The sequence below is a fragment of the Nelusetta ayraudi genome, unplaced genomic scaffold, assembly GCF_046127955.1.
Source record: "Nelusetta ayraudi isolate G7.1 ecotype Tasmania unplaced genomic scaffold, CSIRO-AGI_Nayr_v1 ptg000007l, whole genome shotgun sequence".
NCBI classification, from domain to species: Eukaryota; Metazoa; Chordata; class Actinopteri; order Tetraodontiformes; family Monacanthidae; genus Nelusetta; species Nelusetta ayraudi.
In genome coordinates, this window is record NW_027466057.1 from 3,032,501 (window position 1) to 3,055,509 (window position 23,009).

At 49.5% G+C, this 23,009-nt stretch overlaps 1 protein-coding gene across 3 annotated transcripts in view; it reads right to left on the minus strand.

The window, feature by feature from the left end:
- Window positions 1-23,009, minus strand: part of rps6ka1 (ribosomal protein S6 kinase a, polypeptide 1) — a 377,179-nt gene that overhangs the window by 128,935 nt on the left and 225,235 nt on the right. For 2 of the 3 annotated variants that reach the window (XM_076017897.1, XM_076017898.1), the window contains one exon: window positions 6,099-6,117. The exons of the other annotated variant lie outside the window; for it this stretch is intronic. The gene's annotated coding sequence lies outside the window, so the exon portion shown is untranslated. Of the gene's footprint in view, window positions 1-6,098; window positions 6,118-23,009 lie in introns of those variants that run through there. 3 annotated transcript variants of the gene reach the window in all.

The following is a 23,009-nucleotide window of genomic DNA, read 5'->3' on the forward strand; positions in this document are numbered from 1 at the left end:
ATGCACCGGAAGGCTTTGGCACGGCTCGGAATTGGACCGGGGGACCCGTGCCGCCGACTGTCGTTGAACCGCTGTGCCGCCTGGCGCTCGGAGAAGCCGGCTGGTCGATCCCGTGAGCAAATAAAGTTGACTTCGCTGGAAGCCCTGCTCTGCGCCTGCTCCAAGACAGCTTCTCTCGCTCGGGGGGGGGGAGCAGGGGCTCAGGAATCCTCATTTGCTTATGAATTTAATCTGATTGTAACGCCAACGTATTTTGGTCACCGTTTTGGGCATTTTCCTTCTAATCTGGCGCTCGCCGGAGTCAAGTGGGCATGTTTCGGATTAGCGTCCCCTCCCTGCCGAGCATCCGAGGGAGACTTTCTGTCTGCGGCCCCCGGAGTCGGGGGAACGGCACCAAAAAGGACTTCCCCCGGTGGCTACCACTGACGGGAGAGAGAGCGCGGAAGATTTCCACATGCCCCCATGGCCAAGCCAAACATTGCGGCCTGCGAGTTATGGTTGCATTTACTTGAAATGATGCGGTCGACCAACACTGAGAATCCGTACGCTGCTAATTGAAAACAGCATCGGCGGAGCTCCAGCGAGCGCCGACTGTGGGATAGTTTACAGTCTTTTCTTTCCTTTTTTTTTCTCCCTGCCGTTCCCATTGTGTCGTAATGCGCCGGTTCCCTTCCTCGTCCTCCCCCCCACCCCCCGCGTTCCCCGGTGGCCTGCAGGGTTGTGGTCCTGGATAGCTGCGTGATGACTCATTTGGGTCCTTCTGGCCGCTAAACAACAAGTTCACAGAGTGTCACGTTGCCTCGCTAAGGATAGAGACTTCAAATATTTTGTTTCCCAAAGAGCGCGGCTGAAATGGAACCGGGAGAAGCGGCGGCCGGCCGGCCCGCAGAACAATGCAGACACTGTGAAACAGGGGTGTCGGACTCGTTCCCACCGAGGGCCGCATCAGCGTTGCTGTGCACCTCAGATGGCCGGTTGCTTACCGAGTGGCTGTATCACTGCTGAACACACTGGAAAATAAGAGTCTCTGAGTTTTGATTTGTTATTCCTTGAAGTCACCGGTATTGAAAGTTCTATTTGCGCGGTTGTGAAAACACACATAATGCTTGTCGGGTTAACACACACCCACCCCCCCCGCACCTCTGTTAACTCTAATCAAAACCTTCATAACACAACTTTTCTTCACCCTGTGCAGTTTGGTTTTATTTCTCAATCATGGAACTCTACGGACAAGGCAACATTATTATTATTATTATTATTGTTATAGACCTCCTGCATGTTAAGGAAATTCAGATTGGTATTGAGTAACAGTAGGAAGGATATTGATGGCAGCGATACGTGATTGTAAAAAAAACTTCCTGGTGAGCGAGCGCTTCAGCGCAGTTTCCCAGTTTGACTCATTTGCCACTCGAGCGTCTTGCGGATTCGCCGCCCACGACGACGCGGCGGCGTGCTGAACAGTCGCTCGTCCGTCTCTGCCTCCTCTCAGCGGGATGACGGCCCCCGTCGCCACCGTCCCTGTCGCCCCCGTCGGGCAGAGCGAGCCTTGATTGACGGATGAGTTCAGCGTGCTGACACAGGTCCGTGCCCCCGTCATCATCGCTGATTGTCCCACGCTGGCCCTCAGAGTGACGGGCGCCACTGCGAAGCCTCCCTCCCCAGCACCCCCCTGCCCCCCCCCCCCGCCAAAAAAAAAAAAAAAAAAATCCCCCTCATCCCCTGCCGCCTCCCTCATCTTTTCCTAAAATGTATTATCACCTTGCTGAAAATCTCATTTGTTTTTTTTTTCCCCTTCCCGTATCTTCGCCAGTCTTTTATTGCTCCCTCCAAAAAAAAAATTAAGAAATGATAAAACACAAATTACAGCCTGATTGTCTCCACTTTGACCTTCTTCTAATCCGCCTCAATCTTCTCTGACGCTCCGACTCTCTGTCGCGTCTGTCGCTCCTGAGCTCCCCGGATCTTAATTAGCCCAATTATTGTGTTTGTTTTTACCTTAACGCTGATGATGTTGGGGAAGGCCGCAGCAGATGGGGGGTTGGAGGGGGAGGGGGGGGGGGGGGCTCGGCGCTCTTTCGGGTAGAGCGACAGGAGCAAAAGAGCTTGTTTTGTTTTGTTTTGTTTTGTTTTGTTTGTCGGCAAACACGTTTTTTTCGGAAACTCTGCGTGAAAAAGATACAGAAGAGTTTCAGAGTCACTCAGTGACTTCCCCCAAATTGTTGAGGGGTGGTTCATCTGCTTCATAGGGCTGCCCCTTTGTGACATCACAAAGGATTTATCCCGAGAGGTGTGCGGAATTTAGCAAATGAAAAAAAAAAAAAAAAAAAAAAAAAAACGGAAAAAATGACGCTAGCAAAAAATAGTTTTCCCACTATCCGAAGACATTGAAGTGAATTTTGGCAGTGGAAGGTCACGTCTGGGCTGCGATCTCTGATTGGAACGCAGGTGTGCGACCGTGCTCGTTGTTGTCGTCGTTGTCATCGTACACACGGTGACACAGCAGTTTGCTTGCGCAGAGCAACGCGCCGTGTTTGACTGAGTGCAGGCAGAGTTTCTACCTGCCAGGTGCCGGGTCTCTAATCCCTCCCTCTCTCCCTCTCTCTCTCTCTCTTTCTGTCTGATTAAACACGCCCGCACACACAAACACACACACACTCGCGGGCAGACGCGACAAGGTCGTCCCTCTGTCAACCATACAATAGTGCTGTGTGCCCATCTGGCTCACATCCTAAACGCTTCCTCTTTAGAAAGCAAATATAAAAAGGAGAAGAGCGCCGGCAAACTCTCGCTGCCTTCCACGCGGATCGCCGTGAACAACTTCCCATTTCTGCAAGCGATGATTTGCACTCGCCAGGCCGTGTGTTTGCCACTCTCCCATCCTTTAGCCGATCATTCCCGATTACTCGCCGTCTGACGACAAGCACTCGGCCGTATTGACGAGGACGGCCTTTGTGCCGTGTTACAAACTTCTTCTGCAAATGATGCCGCCAAGCCCGACCGCCGTTGAATCATTGTGAAGCCATCCTTCATCCTTCCAACAGGATGTTCTTTCATTTTTTGTTTTCCCTTCTTGACTTTAGGGAAGGAACTCTTTGATCTTTGAAGGATGTTTGTCCCTTTCTCTCTCCTTGCCTTTTGGATGTATCTTTCTTTTAGTCAGAGACAGTTTTTTTTTCAAAACATGTCAAAAGGTAATAAAAACCTATGTCTGACTAAAAGAAATATACAAATCCAATTAAAACCGAAGACATAATGGACACAATTGATCTAGTTCGGCCTTTTTGTCCCACTGCCTCTTCGTAGAATGGAGTGGTGAACGTGATGGCTGAAGGTTCCAAACCCCGGTGTTCCCCAAACTCTTGGGGTCCATCTGACATTTCTGTCCGTTAAGGAAAGTGTAGAAAGGAAAGTGCAACGCTTGGAAGGCGATTTGACGACTTCCTCCGTCTCTCACAGCCAAGTGGACCAGTCGGATGTACCGCTGTTAGTTTTGGCGGGTCGCAGCGGCACAGAAGCTCTCTGCTGATGAGATGTGTTGACCTAAACTCTTGACTGAGCCACTTTGATGGTGGAAAGACAGTGTCGTCCACCAAGAAGAAGCTCTTTTATCTCTTCTCACTTTATTTTGCGAAAATAAACTATAATGGAAACGCAGCTACTGTATTGGTGAGTTTGTCGAGATGGATTTCTTTTTTTAAACTCTAGGCATGAGACAGTACAGTGGCATGTGTTGACATTCCCATGTGTTGCTTGACAAAATTAAGGTAATTCTGCCATAAATCTCAAGACTGTGTGTCTGCGTGTGTGTGTGTGTGTGTGTGTGTGTGTGTGTGTGTGTGTGTGTGTGTGTGTGTGTGTGTGTGTGTGTGTGGGGTGCGGTGCGGTGCCACGTTGTCTGTGTCCTCACCTGTTGAGGTTGTGATGAGATGAGATACAGTCGGCCCTCAGGCCATGGCTCCAACATGCAGGTTGGGAGAGAGAGAGAGGGAGAGCAAACGCTAGAAACTGCAGACGGCGCCGAAAGTTTGTATCACGCTAATGAGTAATCTGTCAACAAGTGAGCGCTGCAGGCACTGGGGAGGGGGTGAAAACGGGCAAAAATGTAGATTGAAAGGCGGTAGTTCTGGTGTGAATACCTACCTGTCAACCGCACACATTCAGCCTGGATGAGAAAATAAAAGGAAATTATATCCCGTGTTTGGTTGGGAGGGTTCGCTAAGTCACGGATTAATTAACGTCGAGACATTTCGGCTCAAGGATTGTGAAAGATGGCAGCAGGCTTTTATTTTCCTAACCCTCTGAATCTTCAACACATTTTTGTGGCCATTTATTGGGGTGGCAGTAAGAGGAAAATTTCATGAATTTATCATGGGTCCACTGAAAATGTGACCAAAATTTGACGGGTCAAAAATATACACACAGCAACATGACTCGATCAATTTTGGTGGATATAGAAAGTTGTGTCAATCAAATTAGCTTCGTAGCATGCATGGCCCCTTCACTTCCTCTGAGTGACGGCCATGGCGTTCTGTTCTTTACAAGTGCATGTAAACTTTTGACCACAGCTGCATGTCTGAAGGCAGAGTCGACTTACCGGCTAGCTAGCTAGCTAGCTGCTTCTATTCATTGAGATATTTAGACTAAAGCTCTCCTTTTTATCCTTGCGACGGCGCTACGTGAGTGCATCATTGCCGTCGACTCTTTCAAGTCCCCTTTGCCGGAGTGTTTGGGAGGAATTTCCCCCGATGCAGTATGATCACTGTAAACTGTTTACGCTGCTTATTTCTCCAGCGAGGAGTCGTTAGGAAAGTGTCTCATCCTTATCTCAGAGCGTCGGGGAAAAAGAATAAATCAGCTGCGCGGCCACAAACCGGAACTGATAAGACGGGAATTACGTTTTTTTTTTTTTTTTTTTTTTCTGCATCACCGGTAGAACGAACATATTGATGTAATTGTCTCTACCTGGGGGAGGTAGAGTGAAGCAGCTATATATCATGCGCGCGGCTACTAGGTGGCTCCTCGGTTCTGCACCGGAGGGGCCCGTCTGGCTGGCTGGCGGCCGGGTGGGGTGGGGTGGGGTGGGGTGGGGCGGTGGTTGGGTAGAGGGGGCTGACAAAGCAGGCTTGACCCTGGGTTGAGGTTTGTTGTGGCACTTCGTCTCTGGAGGGCTTGTCTGGAGGTTTGCCGCGCTCCGTCTGGGGGCCGCGCTGCTCTCTAATCACCCTGACAGTGCACTTACACGGCTGACAGCCGCGGCGCCGCTCAGAGGCTGGGAAAGAAGGAGGCGGCACACGTGACGGCGTGGGGGAGTCGGCGGGGCGGCGGGGGCGACCCCAACCTCGCCTCTCTCCGCTTGCTCCCTCTCAGGGTGATCATTTTCTATTGATTTTTCTTTCCTCCTCCTCCTCCTCCTCCACCTCCCCCTCTTGCTCCTGCCTGCTACCTGCCTTCAGCCACGCTGCCATCGGGGGCCTGTCAAATATCTCGAGGGAGGGGAGGGGAAGTGAGGTGGGAGCCACGGCGAACAGGCGTTACCTATTACCTCCGCTAAGTCCCGTTTAATTGATCACGCGTGCGACGGTCGGGTTGAGAGGGAATCCGCTCCTTTCTCCTTATCTACGCCTCTTTGAAAAATAATCAGGGGCCGTCGCTGAGGGTTTAGGGATGAGGCGGTGGGGTGGCGGGGGGGGCTGAAACAGAAACAGTGTGTGTGTGTGTGTGTGTGTGTGTGTGTGTGTGTGTGTGTGTGTGTGTGTGTGTGTGTGTGAGAGACTATGCAGCCGAGCCTTCATTCCTTCACAGTTCGTATTAGTGAGCCGAGGCGTCACAGCCGGCGCCCTCCGCTACTTACCTAATTAGCTCTAGGAGCCCCTGCATTATTAACAGGCCCCTTAAATCATTCAGAGGGGCCCTAATATGTGCGTGTGTGTGCGCGTGTGTGGGTACACACAGGGGGTGCACAGCAGATCACTGCGATAAAGCTCCTCCCTATTCACGACATGTCAGACGCGATTATTCACCCTGGCAAGACACGGGGCCCAGATCGCTGGTAATGGTGCTCCTCTTGCCACCCCCGACACGCACACACACACACACACACACGCACACGCACGCAGCCTTTATGACTGACAAGGTGTGAGATGGCTCAGACGTTCCTCGCCGACAGACAAATAGCAGAGGACAGCCGCTATTGTTCGACAAGAATGTTCATAGCCGCGCAGGTCATGTGTCAGTGCGGCAGGGATCAGCGGGGACGGACGCGGTGCACGGCGGTGTTCTGTCTGTGTGTGTGTGTATGTGCGTGCGTGCCGCTGTGCCGATCTCATTAACATCCAGTTCATTTTGAAGGCCTCGTCTTGGCCGTCGTAGCACGGTAGCGTACGAAGGGGGGAGGGGCTAATTCATCGAGGTGGGAACTGCAAAGGGCAACAGTACCTGCGATTGTCCACCAAGTCAAAGAGAAAATGTCACTTTATAGGAAGGGAATGAAAAGAAATTACAGACGTCACATAAATAATTGCATGCATTCCATTCGCTTTGCACATGTTTTACATATGCAAATCTTAAAAATGAAATAGACTCTCTGCACCGTGAGTTCGGAAAATTGATTCCGGCCAGAATGCAGCTGGTTCACGTCCGGCACGTCGTGAGCGGATGTTTTAGCTTCGGCAGCTGGAACTTTGGTTGCATCCTTTTGTCTGCACAGTCGGCAGGCCCTTAATGGAAAGTCAATATCACTTCCTCCCTCGTAGAGTGTCTGTCTGTGTGTGTGTGTGTGTGTGTGTGTGCGTGTGTGTGTGTGTGTGTGTGTGTGTGTGTGTGCGTGCGCGTGTGAGACGGGGAGGTGTTCTGTATGTGTTAACATTTGAGCAGGAGCTCTGCAGTTGTTCTGCGACATCCACGTGTACCAATCTCTCCGCATTCTAAGTCAATGTCCTTTTTTCCAACTCTGCAATTTTGCCATCCTGTCTGAAAAAAACGGGAATTGTTGTGTTTGCATGCGTCCGAGGGTTATGAGAATATAGGATGCAAAGATATTCAGGGGAATGGATGGATGGGGGAGACCCAGAGGAAGCATCTCTGGTAGAAACACTGTTTAATTCAAATGCATACATGGTTTACATGAGGGGCTTGGGGTTTAGTCACATGATCTGTGAGCAACTTGGCTGCGCAGTGATGAAGCTAAGGGTCCACGATAGCTTATGTGCAAACAAAGGTGTTGCACATTGCAAGAGGATACATGCAGCACGGCGGCGCCTCCAAATTCTGGCAGCCAAGCGACTTCGCTGGAGCCGCTCGTTCCAGCCGCGACGTGTTGCTCATGGAAAGCGGGATTTACAGTGATGGGATGGGAGTGGGAGGGGCCCCCCCAAAAAATGAACTTGTTTCAGTTTCAGTTTCAGTTTAGCTGATTTGATCAATCGACAGTGCATATTAACAAAACTAAATCATTTTGTAAACAAGCCAGAGTTACAGCCTGAAAGCTAGTTCACATCTGAACGCTCGTCCCCGTGGCATGATGTTATAAAAGGCTCCCTGAAGTAAAAAAAAAATAATAATTACATTTTACACATTAAGATAAAAAGATGAGCACATAGAAAGAGACAGGATAAGTGTTTAGTGTTTCAGTGTTTAGCAATGGGGCCTAAAAGAGGACAGATTCATCGTAAATACATCTATGTGACAAACGCTGTAATGGGGAAAAAGAATTAGACATGATAAAGTCTGAGAGAGAGAGAGAGAGAGAGAGAGCGAGAGAGTAGCGCTCCTTCACATCGTTAACCCCCCCCGCCCCCCCCCCACGACCCACCCCCGTCCCCCGGTTTCAATTAAGAAAATGACTTTTTAGTTCAATTAACAATAATTCACGCTTAACTGAATAAAGTTTATTACACAATCAAGGCAGCAATAGGGAGAGGGACACGCTAGGCAATCAGATGTGCACGCACACACGCACGCACGCACGCACGCACGCACGCACACACACCTACAGGAGGCCCCTGATGTCGAGCGGGCCCCTCATCTGGTGACCCGTGTGTTTTTTTCTCTGTTTTGTTTGCTTGTTGTTGTTTTGTTGTGTTGTTGTTGTTGTTGTTGTTGTTGGTGGTGGGTGGGACGACGACAGTGGCAGCACGCGGTGTTGGAAGTGTGTCACCGCCCTCTTTGGATCCGCCGGCCGCCGGGCGGCAGCTTGCGTGACGGCGATTAGCTCTGGGGCGCAGACAATAGCGCTCGCAGCCGCTATTGTCATAATCGCGCCCCCCCCCCAAACGCACACGCACACACATGCACCACCACCAAACATGATCCCCGCTCACTCCATAAACACCGCTGATCAGATCAGTTGAGCCGTTTTCCCCCCCAAAACGTTGAGAGCGGCGAAAAGCCTCAGTATCGCTCTCGCTTCGCCTTTCACCGACAACGAGGCTCTCTCTCTCTCTCTCTCTCTCTCTCTGTCTCTCTCTCTCTCTCTCTCCCCCCCTCTCTGTCTGTCTCTCTCTCTCTCTCTCTCTCTCTCTCTCTCTCTCTCTCCCTCTCCCCCCCTCTCTGTCTCTCTCTCTTTCTCTCTCTCTTTCTCTCCTTCTCTCTCTCTTTCTCTCTCTCTCTTTCTCTCCTCTCTCCCTCTCTCTCTCCCTCCCTCTCTCTCTCTCTCTCTCCTTCTCTCTCCCTCTCTCTCTCTCTGCCGCCGTTTATCCTTCTTTGTCCCGCCGCTCTTCCTCCTCCTCCTCCTCCTCCTCCTCCTCCGCTGTGATTTATGTGTTAACAATTATTGGTTAATCTCCACTCTCGTTACTCTTAACATCTGCTCCGTCACCGCACTGAGGACTCGGGGGGAACGGGGGGGTGGTGGTGGTGGAGGTGGAGGTGGGGTGGGTGGTCTGGGACGGTTATTATATATACTTACAGTGCCGCCGCGCTCGTCTTAAGCACGCGTGCCCGCACTTGATACGTGCTCTCTGAGACGCAGAGGCTTTTGTGCTAAGGCTACAGTGCAGGTGGGCAGTGGCCTGGAAAATGACATTTTGTACGCGTTTCTGTGAACTGAACCTGACTTGTGGAAGTGTTTTTGACCGATGTTGTGTCTTTGTGTCTTTTTTGAATAAATAAAACGACAAAAAAAAATACATGTGTGTCTGCCATTGCGGGAACGTACTGAGCGTTTGAGGTCGGTCAAAATGAAGATAAATTGACAAAAGTCATTTTTGGGAAGGTCAGTAAAAGGCCGTAAAGAAGTAGAATTAGTAGAATAACAAACAGCACTTTTTGGGGGACACATTGTACAATAAATCTTCATGGACATTCCTGAACGCCTAAAAGTTTGTCAAAGTGGGTCAAATATCAGCTGACGTGAACGCCTGACGAAGCAACAGTCAACACAGTTTTTGCACTGAACGCTCCATGGCTTTATTTATTTTTTTATTTATTTATTTAAAAAAAAAAACATTTTTCAAAGTCAGATTTGTTTTTTTTTTACCCTGGGACTCCAGCGGAGCAGCCAGGCACGATGAATCAACCAGGAAACTCTGCAGAGCTCCAGCAAAAAAAGGGGAGTAATGGACGGACTTTTCTCATTTATTTTGGCTCCGCTGACAAGACAGACACAGATTGTTCCAAAGTATTTCTAGATGATTTTCTTCTTTTAAAAACACCATCAACCAATGTCTCCATTTCCTCACAACCTGGTCTGCTCCTGGCCGGCGGACGGCACATTTCTATCAGTCCGGCCTCCTCACTTTCCGAACCCCTTTATTTTCCACGGCGTCTCTCTATTCCTCCCTCTCTCTCTCTCTCTCTCTCTCTCTCTCTCTCACTCGCTCATCTCGCCGAGCGAATCGGAGGCACTTGGCGCTCAGATAACGGCGAGCGGCTCCGATCGGCTGGAACAATGAGGCGGCCGATCATCGCCCACCTGGACCGACGCTCTCGATAGGCGTCAGCTCTTTTCACTTCGACTCAATTGTCTGTACGTGGGACTTGTGTTATCTTCTCCCGACAGCGAGCGCCGTCTCTCTCGCTCTCTCTCTCTCTCCTCCTGATTGCGGCTGAACCTCTCTCTCTCTCTCTCTCTCTCTCCTCTCTCCTTTCTCCTCTCTCCTCTCTCCTCGTGCCTCCGACTTTGGCCTTCAGCTCCACATCAGATATGCGAACCACCTTGCGAGTTGACAAATTCGCAACAAACCCGGCAACTTTTTGTGTTTGTTTGAACATTTGCTCCGTGTCCTGGACCACTTGGCTGTTTTACTTTTGTGTGTATGTATTAATATTATTTTTTTTTAACCCCTGTAATGTCACGCGATGAGGCGGTGTGATTGAGATGGATGACCCGTTTGACTGCCCCGTGCTTTTTGCATGTGCGCGGGGGGGCGGCGGCGTGACCCTGCTTGTGTTTTGGCCTCCAGAGGCCGCGCTGGCAAGCAGCGAAATGATGATGAAGGACTTGGTGGGGGTGGACGGCAAAATGTGGATTAATGAAGCTCAGATAGAATTAATAGCCATGACATCCCACAACGGTGGAGCTGCTTAATGAGAATATGTCGTGGGTCCGCCGCGGGCTCGGCGCTTGTTCCGGCTTTTTCAAGGTGATGGTGGGTAGGGAAAGTTGCTGCTTTTGCTGGAGGCCGACCGACTTCTCCCCGGCCTGTTAACACTTTTGTCGGAGGATTACGGCTGAGTGCAGATGGGAGGGCGACATCCGCACCTCGGCGAGTGCGGGTTTAATCGCGGCTGAGCGCGAAGCAGCGAGCGTCCAAATCCTCGCTGCAGCGGCTGCTCTTCTGCTACTTTTGGGGGACGAAAGCTCAGACTCGCATATCCAGACTTGAATACAAAAAGTTGGATGTGTGCAACCGCCTTTTAGCTCTTCGCGAGCTAGCGGACCAACGTGATGTCAGAGTTAGCCGGAGTTTTCCAACGATAATGTTGCGTAAAGCCTGACAGTCAACTCCAGAAGGAGGTAAAGTCAATTCTTCCAGACCTAAAAAACATCCCTCAATAATTTCAGCACCACCGTAGGAGATATTCAGGCTTTGTCTCGTTCAGAATGTGGAATACAGTGGGAGTTGAACCTGCTTACAGCTAATGCTAAGGATTTAGCGCTACGTTTTGAACAGGGGTGGGCAAACCTTTTGACTGTTGGGTCACAATGGGTTCTAAAATTTGACAGAGGGGCCTATAAATATGTATGAGGGACATGTAGACATCATATTATGTAGCTTTAATGTCTATTGAAGATCAGTGTCTTTGATGGTATTTAGCTCTTTTTTGAAATGACTCTTAAAACAATGAAAACATGGATGAAATACAGCTATTTTATGACTTACTGACTATTAATATAATTTCTTCAAGTTTCCCTTGGGCCGTAGTTTGCCCATGCCTGTCTTTGAACCTTCATGGATGAGTGAACTCCAGACTCGTTCCAACTCCGTACCACCATGCTACATTCATTTGCATGGGTTTAAGGTTGGACATTCGAAATATGCTCGTTTCAAAAGTTGAACAAAAAGGAATTGCGCAAAACATTCACGGCTATTTTCTCTGACTTTCCTTCGTTGGGACTGAGCAGAAGAAGAAAAAAAAAACAACTAATTCCCGCTTGATGCCAGCACGTCTATTGATCCCTTTGCAAAAGTGATGTTGCCGCTGTGCGGCAACATGTTTGTCTCCCGGAGCCTCAGATGTTTTTCAGTAGCAGCAGCTGCAAAGACTTCAGATCCAACCCCCCCGAAGTTGAAGTCTGGCTCTTTTAGGATAGCAGTTGCTGGACCGACTTGTCTTGTCTTTGATTTCACCACCTGGTTCGTTGTTCAGTTGGTGGTCTTTCACTTCTACCTCCTGCGGGCTACAAACATCCTGGCGTGTTCCCGTGTGTCTGTGTGTGCGTGCGTGCGCGCTCGCATCGGAACGCACACGCACGCACTCGCACCTGAATAACTTATTAGCATGTCAAGTCAGGAATCGGTGGATGGTTTTGCTCCAGGTGGTGATCAGTCTTTAATGCCTGATCAGCTCTTCAGGTAAATGTTTACCTCAGACTGGTTAGACATTAGTGGAGCCTGGAGGCCTGGAATCGCTCAGCGCCACTTGCAAGCATTTTGTAGCAGTTTTTCTCGCTGTTTATTCAAGAACCGGAAAAAGTGCAAACAGGCGGCGCGCGAGTCGCCGAGGTGCCTTTTCCGACGTCAGAACGAGCGCCGAGCGAGTTCAGGCCCCGGGGGGGAAGCGGAGGGGGGGGATCCACCGCAGGGTTATTTATTGTGTTGGACAGTTTCAATAATCCCCGTCATTTGATTAAAAACGGTGCGCAAACAAAGAGTCTGTGTATGTGTCTGTGTGTGTGTCTGTGTCTGTGTGGGAAGTCTGGCAGTTGAGCCTGAAGCACAACCTCCTGACGACACCGAGCCGAGTGTCTCTCGGTGACGCTGCAGACCTCCAGGGAGGTGACGCGTCTCAGCTGACGTCGGTGACGGACGTTTTGTTTCCTCCCGACGGCAGAGGTTTCCCACCACGCTCCGTTCTTACAAACTGGAGGTGTGACCCGGCTGACACCGGATATGCTTTTATTTTATTGTCTTAGAGAGCACGCTAGAATGAAAGGCAGGGCCCGATCTGGTGAGTCTGAGCCCATTGGTGGAAGATCGACCGTCAGCATTTCTTTTCAGGCCTCAGACTCCCAAGTGTATTTGCAAACAGTGTTCGATATGTAGGAAATACGGCACCAGATGACATTCAGAATCCCAGGGAAGCGGCTTCTGCTGGCGGCGGTCGAAACGATTGTTTCCCACTGCGCAGCGCGAGTCTCGCAGGCAAAGTGCCGTTGACTTTGTCGCAACCTTCCCGTGGTGCAGGAGTGACCTTCCTCTTTGTCCCGCTCCGTTCTGATCAGGTCTGTACATCTGTGTCTGTTTACCAGGCTGCCTGCGTCTCCCTCAATCTGGTCTGATGAGTGCAGCTCACAGCTGCTCCTCTCTTGTTTCCTGCTGCTCGGGTCGTGTGTGTGTGTGTGTGTGTGTGTGTGTGTGTGTGTGTGTGTGTGTGTGTGTGTGTGTGTGTGTGTGTGTGTCTCTCTGTGCAGTGTCATCGTGCCATGATACCAAATCGCAGCCGGCCGGCTCACAACCACAAAGCCTTATCTCTCGGTGGAAAGAAAATGGAGAAGGAGCCGTGGGTCAAACTGGCCTCCAAACCTTTTATTTTTTATTTTTCTTTACCTGCTGACGTGGCCTTTTAGGATAGCAAATGAAATAAAATGACGTCAGATGCGCACAGGTCATTTTTTATTTGATGATTATCTCTTATTGTTGGAGTTCGGACAAAGAACTGAAATATCTGTTGGCTAAACGCTGCTTCTGTTGAACAGGACAAAATTCTCTCTCCCCAAGTCAAAAAGCTAAATTCAAAATGGATGATATTGTTACTGTTGTATGAACACGGTTCAAACGGCAAAACAAAGCTCACTTCGCCGCTTTAAAACAGCCAAAGATAGCAACCAGGTGACGGCGACTAGCGTGCATTGATAACGTTAGCATTGATGCTACCTCCTTAGCAGTCACGTATTTAGGCATTCAAATAGAATGAAAAATAACATTTTAGCGGAACGTTTAGCTCCCTGCCAGTCGTCTTTCCCCCCCCCCCTCCCTATCCCAGAGGGAAGAGACGGCATTTGGGCTGTTGGGAGTGGCGACGAGTGGGAACAGGGTGTGTGTTTATCCAGGGAGGGCAGAGAAAGGTGAGGAACCGAACATGTCTCGGGGGCAAGCATGGGATACCCATGACATCATCGGGACAGGTGTTGTTTGCTTGTATCTTCCCAGAGAGAGAGAGAGAGAGAGAGAGAGAGAGAGAGAGAGAGAGAGAGAGAGAGAGAGAGAGAGAGCTGGAGGGGGTGGCAGGTTGTTGTTGACTGTCGACTTTGAACCCGTCCGACCAGTTGGGGCCTCCTCAGCTCCTGGACGCTCCCCAGCAGTCTTCATCCTGCAGCAACGTCTGCTTGGTGTGTTTGTGAACAATATATATATTTTTTCATTTTATTTATTTATTTTTTTTATTAAAATCTGCATTTTCGGAAATTTTTCACCTTTTTAAAATCCTAACCATGACCACTGGTCAGCCGTACCGAACTCAGCGGCAGCAGAAAGGTGGCCTGCTGGCAAAGAGCGCCTGCTGAAACTCAAACTCCTCAAAAGTACGTAAGCACAACATTTGCATCCCTCCACGTATTTGGTGAGAGTTTAGGAGACTCGTGCTCGAGTTCCCTGAGCCCCCTTTAAATACTTCTACGAAAAACACACACACAAAAAAAACCAAAAAACGAAAGAAAACGCCGCCCTTCCCTTCAGGTGAAGCCCGTCTCCGTGTCGTGCCGCCTGCCGGTGCCAGTGAGATGTTTCTTTGGTGATTCATTTGCAATTAGGAAATGTAAATCAGACAGGTGCTGCTGGCAGCTATCAGAGTCGGTATTTGTTTTACCTAAGGCATCTCAGATCCTCCCTTTGTAACCGCGCGCCGATCGGCGTCTGCACTTCCCCGGCGCAGACGCGGCGGCAAGGTCACCTCCACGTATCACTCGGGGTCCCTCGGCGCGAGTTCCGGGGGGGGGGGGAGGAAACTTTTTCTCTTTCTCCCTTTCTTTTATTCCCGACGAAGCGAAAAAACTGAGCGCGCCTTGTTTGTGACTGACATATGTTCAGTGTGTGTGCGAGAGAAGAACTGGGATCAACACTTTACCAAACATAAGGAGAGGTACAGCTGCTATGCAGAATTGCTTAGTTTGCGCGCATGTGTGTGTGTGTGTGTGTGTGTGTGTGTGCGTGCGCGAATACAGAAAAGTGTGTGAGTGTGTGCTTTTTTTTTCGCATTTGCGTGTGTCTGCGGACGCAGACAGCAATGCGCATTTTTGTTGGCACTTTGGCTGCGCGTGTGCGCCCGCCCGCCCGCCCGCCTGCCTGCGAGAAGAAGCAGAGGGTGGAAAAAGTGTGGAAGGACTGGAAGTTGAGTGTCAAACTGGTGAGGAGGAAGGCGAAATCTGCTACATTTGCTCTCCAGCATGTCACATTTTCACCGCATTTTAATCACCTTTATTAAAGCCAAGTGGCGCCGAGCACCAGGGAGGAATCCGCGTCTGCAATAGAAGAAGGAGGAGAAGAAGACGAAGAAGGGAAAAAAAAAAAAAAAGACTGACCAGTGCGACAAAATGTGCACTTTTCGTGCTTGGACCGCAGACAGGCAACTTCTAAAAAGACAGTTTTTTTTTTTTTTTTTTTTTTTTTCCCCTTCGCCTTTTTAATATTCAAATGCCCTCCCACACTGCAGGCACGAGCCGGCCGCGCTGAGAAAACGCACACATGTACACGCGCACTGTGTTTTATGCCACTGGCAAGCGCCTTATTCCCACCAGCTGTCTAAATGCATAAAACCCAGGCTTGTTGTTAAGTCTGGAGCTTAAAAGCGCTGCCAAAAAGAAAGCTGGGCTGGAATAACGGCATTAATTCCGCGATTTGAGCCACCGCTCAGACTCGGCGTTTAGAAAGTGCTTAGAACCGGCAGCTGGTGTCAACAAGGTAATAAAAGCGGGCACGAGGGATTCCTGCGCCCGACTGGTGACGGGTCGACCCGCGTCACGGTTGCAATACCGCCGGCGACCACTCCGATCGGATAGCCGGTGCAGTTTAAGGTTACGCGTTAACGCGTAACGTAACCGCGTAAAAGTTCACTTGACTTTCCGGGTGATTCAGTAAATCAAATCAGATCTATATCCAATTCCGAACCATATGTAAACGCGGCCAAAACATAATTAAAAAAAAAACCCCAACAGATTAGATTCAGTCTGATTTGTGCCGTTCACACTGAATCAGATTCAAATCCGATGTCTGCAGCCTGGGAGCCTCGCCGAATCCTTCTTAGCCTAGAAGCTAATCTTATGTTACCATAAGGTGGAGCGGCTTGGATCAGTGCCGGAGCCTCCCGACCCGTGGAGATGGAGCCTGGGCGGCTCCGCCTCTCCGTCCCCTCTTCCTCCTCCATCTTCAGGTGAGAGGTAGACCGCGTGTCTCTTCCGCTGCCAAAGCCGGGAGTTTGAAAAACTTTAATTTCCCAGGCGTGGAGGCGGTGCCAGTGGTTTGATGTCCATTACCGAGCCCTTGAAACAAGAGTCGACATGGACTTGGATGGAGTCGAGGCAACGTTGGCCAACCACCTACACCCAACCAAAGCCCCGACAGAACCTCTGTATCGTCTTTCCCTCAGTCTCCGCCTCTCGCATTGACTCCTCCCCTCCCGGCTCTCACTTTCCCTCCTTTTGTTGTCCCTTTTTTCTTTGGGTCCGAGGGCATCCTTGCTGGCACGGCCCATAAGTCAGCACTGGGCCAATTACGATACTCCCCTCCCCCTCCTCCCCCTCTCGGGCCGCCGCTACACCTGATCGTCTTCTGAGCGGCGCCAGCCTCTGTGAAACTTCCCGTCCGCGTCCTCGCCCACTCTGCGCTCTTTGAAAAAGCCTTTCCCCGCGTCGTGACATCGGCCGGTCGTTGCCAAAATTGGAAATGAAAACCGACCGCCGTCTCCTGCCAAATATCCGCCGCAATTTGCCCCACAGTCCCTTTTGCTTTTGAAGGTGTCGGTGCGACTTTTGCCTAAAAACATTGGATTTTTCAGAAGTGGCCCAACTTTTAGGTTGCGAGCTCCCCCCCCTCCTTTTTTTTTTTTTTTTTTTTTTTTAATAAAACTTGCAATATTAGAAAAAAAAAAAAAAAAAGTGTTTGCTGCTGCTTTTGCAAACTTCCGGGCTGCATCTGTCCCCTGCAATCAGCTGCAATTTGTCTTCCAAATGCTGGAGGACATTCCAGCCTCGCCGTCCTGCTGAAATTCTACCACCGTTTAAGACATCGGCATCCCTCTGTCTTAAAGAGAGTGAAATATTGCCTGCATCAAGAAAAAAAAAAACAGACCTCGATTTGATATGTTTATTAAAATTATAACTTGACAGCAGTTTCATTTTGTTTGTTTTTTTTCTAATCTCACACTGGAGCTGTCAGTCAAAGCAGGAAGACGAGTGCAAGGTGTCCTGAAGGTTAATGGCTCGGGAAACGCTGAGCGATTTAAACACCATATGGATAGGCTCATCATCTACAAGCTGTTCAAGGTTGAACCCATCCAGAACACTGTAGGATTGAGATAATAGCCGTCTTCGCCCAACTGTTGTTAAGCTACCAATCTCCCGTCAGCTGCGGAGCAACTGATAGGCGTTAGGACCTGACGAGGGCGAGCGGCTGCCCCCCCCCCCACTCCTCCTCTTCCTCTTCCTCTTCCTCACTGTCCCGTCAGCCTCTCAGGTGTCCGCAGGTGTCGGTGACGCGCACCTCCCTTCTTTCTCTCGTCTCCCCGAGTCGCCGCCGCCTCCGCCGCCTCTCCCTCCGTCTCCCCTTTGTCGTCATTTCTATTTCTCTTCTTCTTCGCCCCCCCCTCCCCGCCGCCGCCACCCTCCGTCCCCTCACCCCCTCCGCCAGCCAGCCGCACACATCCATCGGCGGAGCGGCTCGCCCTCGCAGCCATCTGTTTCCAGGCAGCCCGCGCGCGTCGCTGAAATATGTAGGGCCTAATTAATTCAACCAAATTGTTTTAGAATAGATTAATACAATAATGGCAGCGCATGAAAGGTTATTTCAAGTACACCACTCAGCTAATCTCATCAAAAAAAAAAGGGGGGGGGAGGGGGTGCATTTCGCCACTCTGTGCCCCTCCCCGCCCACTCCATCCTTACGCCTCCGTATAGAAACCGCTGTATACATCAGCATCAGGTACGTCGGCAGGAGCGGGGAGAGAAGAGAGGAAAAAAAAAAAAGTTTCCAGCGCGGCGGCGGCGGCGGTGGCGAATGCATAATTGCAAATTGAAGGAGGCGTTTGATCGATGGCGCTTTGTGTTACAAATGCATGGCCTTCGCCGCCTCCCTATGCAATGGAAATCAGTTTGAATTGAAAGCCCGCTATTGACTCAGTGTCGCAGCGGAATACAGATTCACCTGAAGAGGAGGCAGACTCGTATTCTAAACGCATTGCGAACCGTGTCGATCGTGGCCATGCTGGCAGTATTGTGATCACCGACTAACTTTCAGTCACCAATGCATCTCAAATAACAAACCAACAAAAAAAAACACATATTCTTGCCTGCAAAAGCGTCAATTTGACTGTTAACATTTTACATTTGCAACATTTGAAGTTGACCAATCAGGTTTGTTGCCATTCGGAGCTCGAGGCTTCACGCGGATGTGAGAGGCGAACAACAAGCGTTGGCGAACTGCGGTGCGATGTCGTATTCAGTGCAAGCCTTCCCACTTTGTAGCATCCAGCTCGTACTCGCTTGTCCTTCTTCCCCTTTTTTTCCTTCCCCTTCTCCTGCGTTTTCTCCACAACAGCTGTTTCTCACTTTGGTTCCAACCGAACCTGTCACATACCTCCTATCTGAAGACGAAGCTGGTTGGTTATGATGTGTGAACACGTCTCGCGCTGGATGTCGGGCAGATGGACTTTTTTTTGGACACGGTGGAAGCGTCGTGTGTAGCTGCTTCTCTCTTGTTTTTAAACCTGAACGTACCACTGAAAAAATCCCTCATGCCGGCTCTTAATTTTTATTTTTTTTTCGCGGAGCCTTGAGGTTGTTTTAAAAGACTAAACTTTTAAATTCTGGCTCGGCTGACCCCGCGACGCTGCCACCTCATCCATTAGAGAAGACAGATCTGTGATTGTTTTTTTTTTCATCGACGGTTGCTTAGCTGAACAGCTGGCGACGCTTTCAAATCCCGTGACCTCCAGCGACAAAAACAATAGTCCCTCGCCGAAGACGCGCGTTATAAATGACGCGGCACCCAGAAACTCATTACAAAAGGGTGTCATTTTGTGCCACTCTGCACCCATGTTGGCACAGCCAGTTTTTTTCCTGGGTGTATTATTATTGATTTATTATTATCGTGGTTCCCTTAAGGAGAAGCGTGACCTTCTGGGTAAAAAAAAAAAAAAACGTCTCTGCAGTCACTCGACTGCACACACCCTGCTGCTTTTAAACTTTCTGATAAACTGTTTTTACAGTGCCAGATTTTTTTTTTTTTTTTCCAGTTATCTTTTTTTTTTCTCCCCCAGATGCCGGTAACATCGGTCAGTAATACAGCGGTGGACAGTTGCCCTGTTAATGAGCTTCCCTGCGCGCTGGCACAACCTCCAGAGCGGCATTATTAATCTCGACAGGGAGAAAAAAAAAAAATTAAAAAGAAAATTGAGTGAATCCAACCGTCAAGGCCGGAACAATTTTTAAGAGCAAGCGTCACATTTTTCAAGCGGCGGGTGTCTCGTTTCCCGACCAACGCTCGGCACGCTCCTGCCCCTCGGAGACGGCGGGGCCGCTCCATCACTCACCTGAGCTAACCTCCGCCGGAGAGGAGAGGGAGACGCAGACAAGCAGGAGTCACGGGGCTGTTGTTCATCAAGATTAATACGGCCTCGTCCTTCTCCCCGGAGAGGCACATCGTACCCACTTGACTCCTGGAGCAGGGCTCCTATGGAAGGGGCTCTGCGTCATTAACACCGATGGTACGGCTAAAACACCAGCAGTCACCTACACACTCACCACTGGCACACACACACAGGCACGCAAACGCACACATAGGCACAGTGTCGGTCGCTTTTACCTTTTTATTTATTTATTTTTTTTTTAAGAGGAGGAATATGATAATGAACCTGGCTTGATAGAGTAATTAACTGGGCTAAATGGAAATCCCACGAGGTTCAGTGATAGTTAGCAGATGTTCTCTGAAATACATTAAAGACCAAACGTCTTGTGCAGGGCGAGAATGAGAGCGAGAGTAATAGAGGCGGAATGTTTCTTCCGTAGGTTGGGAGGGACTTTTTTTTTCTCCCCCTCCGAATTTGACGCCTCTTTTATTCGGAAAGAGTGCAAGTGTCTGTCTGTGTGTGTTGGTGCGTGTGTGTGGGGGAGGTTAATCGGCTGAGTATTGTCATGTCGTTGACAGACTTAAATGTCATAAAAGGATTACAACCTTTTAAATGGGGGAAAAATTACGGGTGATTCGGTCAATTAATTTTGCCTTTGTCGAGCAAGAAAAAAAAAAGGTCAATGTATGTCGGCCTATAAGATAGGGGTCATTGTGGTGTGTGTGTGTGTGTGTGTGTGTGTGTGTGTGTGGGCATGTCTTTTTCAAAAAAAAATATTGCTTTGTTTTCACCTGACTTCGGCTCCATTTCTACTGAAGGTAGGTTGCAGTCACGGTTCTCACCTCTTGACTTCTTCTTCTGCCTTATTATTTTTTTCTCAGTTTGATGATACATTCTTGTTAACAGAATAACGGAAAGCTCATACCATCAGTGCAAAAAAAATCCAAACGACGCCAAAGCGACGGTGGACCGCCGTCAAAGCGATCCTGACGTCCTCACGATGGGTGAAAATAAGCTAAAGAAGCTTCTTGCTAGCAGGGGAAAAAAATGGCTCCGGAAGGAACGGTGAAGAGCATTATTGCGGTTCGACTCCTTTTGTCGTGACTGAAAGAAGCTTCCGCGCTCGCTCTGCCGCTCGGTCGTTACCTTCCATACAGTATCAGTGACACCACCAGAGGCGGTGAAGTCGCACCCCGCCGCTAGCTAGCGCGCTAAGTCACACTGAGAAGAGCCATCTGCTTCCCTGTCTGAACTTTAGAACAAAGACGGCAGGCTGTCAAAGTTTGCCTCAAACGGGAACGGCGTCCTGACTCCGTGCGGGCAGACCTCCATTAAAAGCTCGACGCCTCCCGCAACAAACGCGCGCGGGGCCCTTGCGCACGTTTCCCTTTCATTTTTCAAACTCAGAAATAGCTCTCCGAGAGGGGAGGAGAAAAAGAAGAAGAAGAAGAAGAAGGAGTGGGAGAAGAAGGAAGGGAAAAAAAAAAAAAAAAGAACTCGAGCCATGTGCTAAGAAAACGTGTGCATGTGTTTGGGCCTGTGAGGAGGGAACACCTGCTAATATTGGGTTTGTAACTGAATTTGTTCCAGTTAGTCCATGTGGTCAGTAGGTGTAAAGCAGCTGCAGGAAGTGCAGTAATGACTTCCTGTTTACTCCCCCTCCTCTCCACCCACTCACCGGTTATAGACAGCCATGTGGTGGCGCGTGGACCCGGTCCACCGCTAATAAACTGGCACGGCGTGGAAACTTATGGCAGGCTGTGCTCCTGAGCGACGCACGTCTACCAGACTCGAGTTTCACTCCAAAACCACATTTAACTCTCGCTCGTGCGCCTTGTGCGATTGCACACTTGGTGGTTTTGTCGGGTGATCTCACCCCTTGATGTATGGATCAGTTTGTGTTCTGTCGAGGCCGCCCATGCCTGGGACTAATCTAATCTTTATTGTTTCTTTCCGACTGCTGCTGCTGCTGCTGCTGCTGCTACTGACGCCATGCTAACACAAAACAAATTGAGAAGCCTCCCAGCGAGCCTTGTGTTGACGTGCTGCGAAATATTCCCAAAGGATCTTATTGAACCCTCTTTTTTTCATTGTTGATTTGAGAGTTACTACTCACGACGACGGTGAGGTCTGCGTTTTCTAATCAATAGAACCATTCTTGAGTTTCACAACGGAAAACCACCCATTGGAAAGTAAACGGGGAAAAAAAAAAAAAAAAATAGCAAGTTGAACAGCATGTTTCCAACAACACTGCCCGTGTGCCCCATCCAATTGTATGGAGCAGCGTTCCAAAACTGGGTTTTAAGGGATTTTCAAACATATATATTTATTGAGAAAATGTTGGGTATCTATTTTGCAGCACACAATTCAATTCATTTCAACAATTTATTTACCAGTCATGATAGAAAGTGGGCTCGCGTTTTTATTTTTTGCGGGAATTCATTTGATTGCTTTGGAACAGATTTGGGCTGTCATTGAAACTTCTTAATAAGGAAAAAAAAAAACTGCTGCTTTGGAGGATATGGGGGTCGACCGTCTCTTTAATGCAGCCTGCATTAAAGCCTGCTGCTTTTCTCCCCACCATATGGACAGGATGGGTCAGTGCCTTGGATGTTGACCGTCGGTAGCTTCCTGGAGCAGCGTTTGACGTTCCGACCATGCAGCAGCAGCAGCAGCAGCAGCAGCAGCAGCAGTGGGCTGGGGTTGCCGTCTTGATGTTGAGGTTGATTTATCACACTTCCCTCCTCTGGAGGCGAATCCCATTGGCCGCCGTCTCGCAGATAAGCAGGGGATGCGACGCAACATGGGTGCCTTTCAATCCCAAGGCTTGATCTGGCTCTTTTCCTTATCGTGTGACAGAGATCCAATTAAGATGGAGACTCAGTCGGGGGGGGGGGGCGGTGCCGTGTGTGGAGTGACGCAACTGAGAAGTCTGAGGAGTTGAAAAGCTTCTGTTTAGTTAGGTGTGATGTCGGATGTGCAACCAGGAGGTTCAAAGTTTCAAAAGTTTTTTTTAAATTTTTTTCTTTAGGTATTTTCTCACTGACTTTTCTTACTCAAGCTCTGCAAACAGAGGTGGAAAAGACCGCCAGGCCTGGGACCGTTGGAAAGACGCGTCGGTGCCCCTTTGTGACGTCACAGAGGGGGCGATTCCTTTCCCGAAGAGCCGAGCGATGACCGAGCCGAGTTCATTGACGGGACGGAGACTGGTGATGTCGTTAGAAGACACCGTTAAAGCTCATTTTGTACCTTTTATTTGTCTTTTTTCCTCATTCAGGCAGTTTGTCTAAAACGGCAGTCAGTGTTTCCAGCCTTTGCACAATAGATTTGTCAGGGTCTGGCTACCCTGGGCTGCCATGGCAACCTCTTTAGTAGTCCGCAGAGTACAGACGTGACATCTGCCATGGCGTCCTCGTCTTGTTTTGACTATTAAAAGCTCAGGCAGCAGCAGCAGCAGGGCACGCGGACTAAAGCCAAACAATTTCCCTACAGCGGAGGTTCTTACTTCCATAAACGCATCATTTATTTTTTGCTCCTAATGCCCTTTATTGAATGGTCGCTAGTTTGATTTG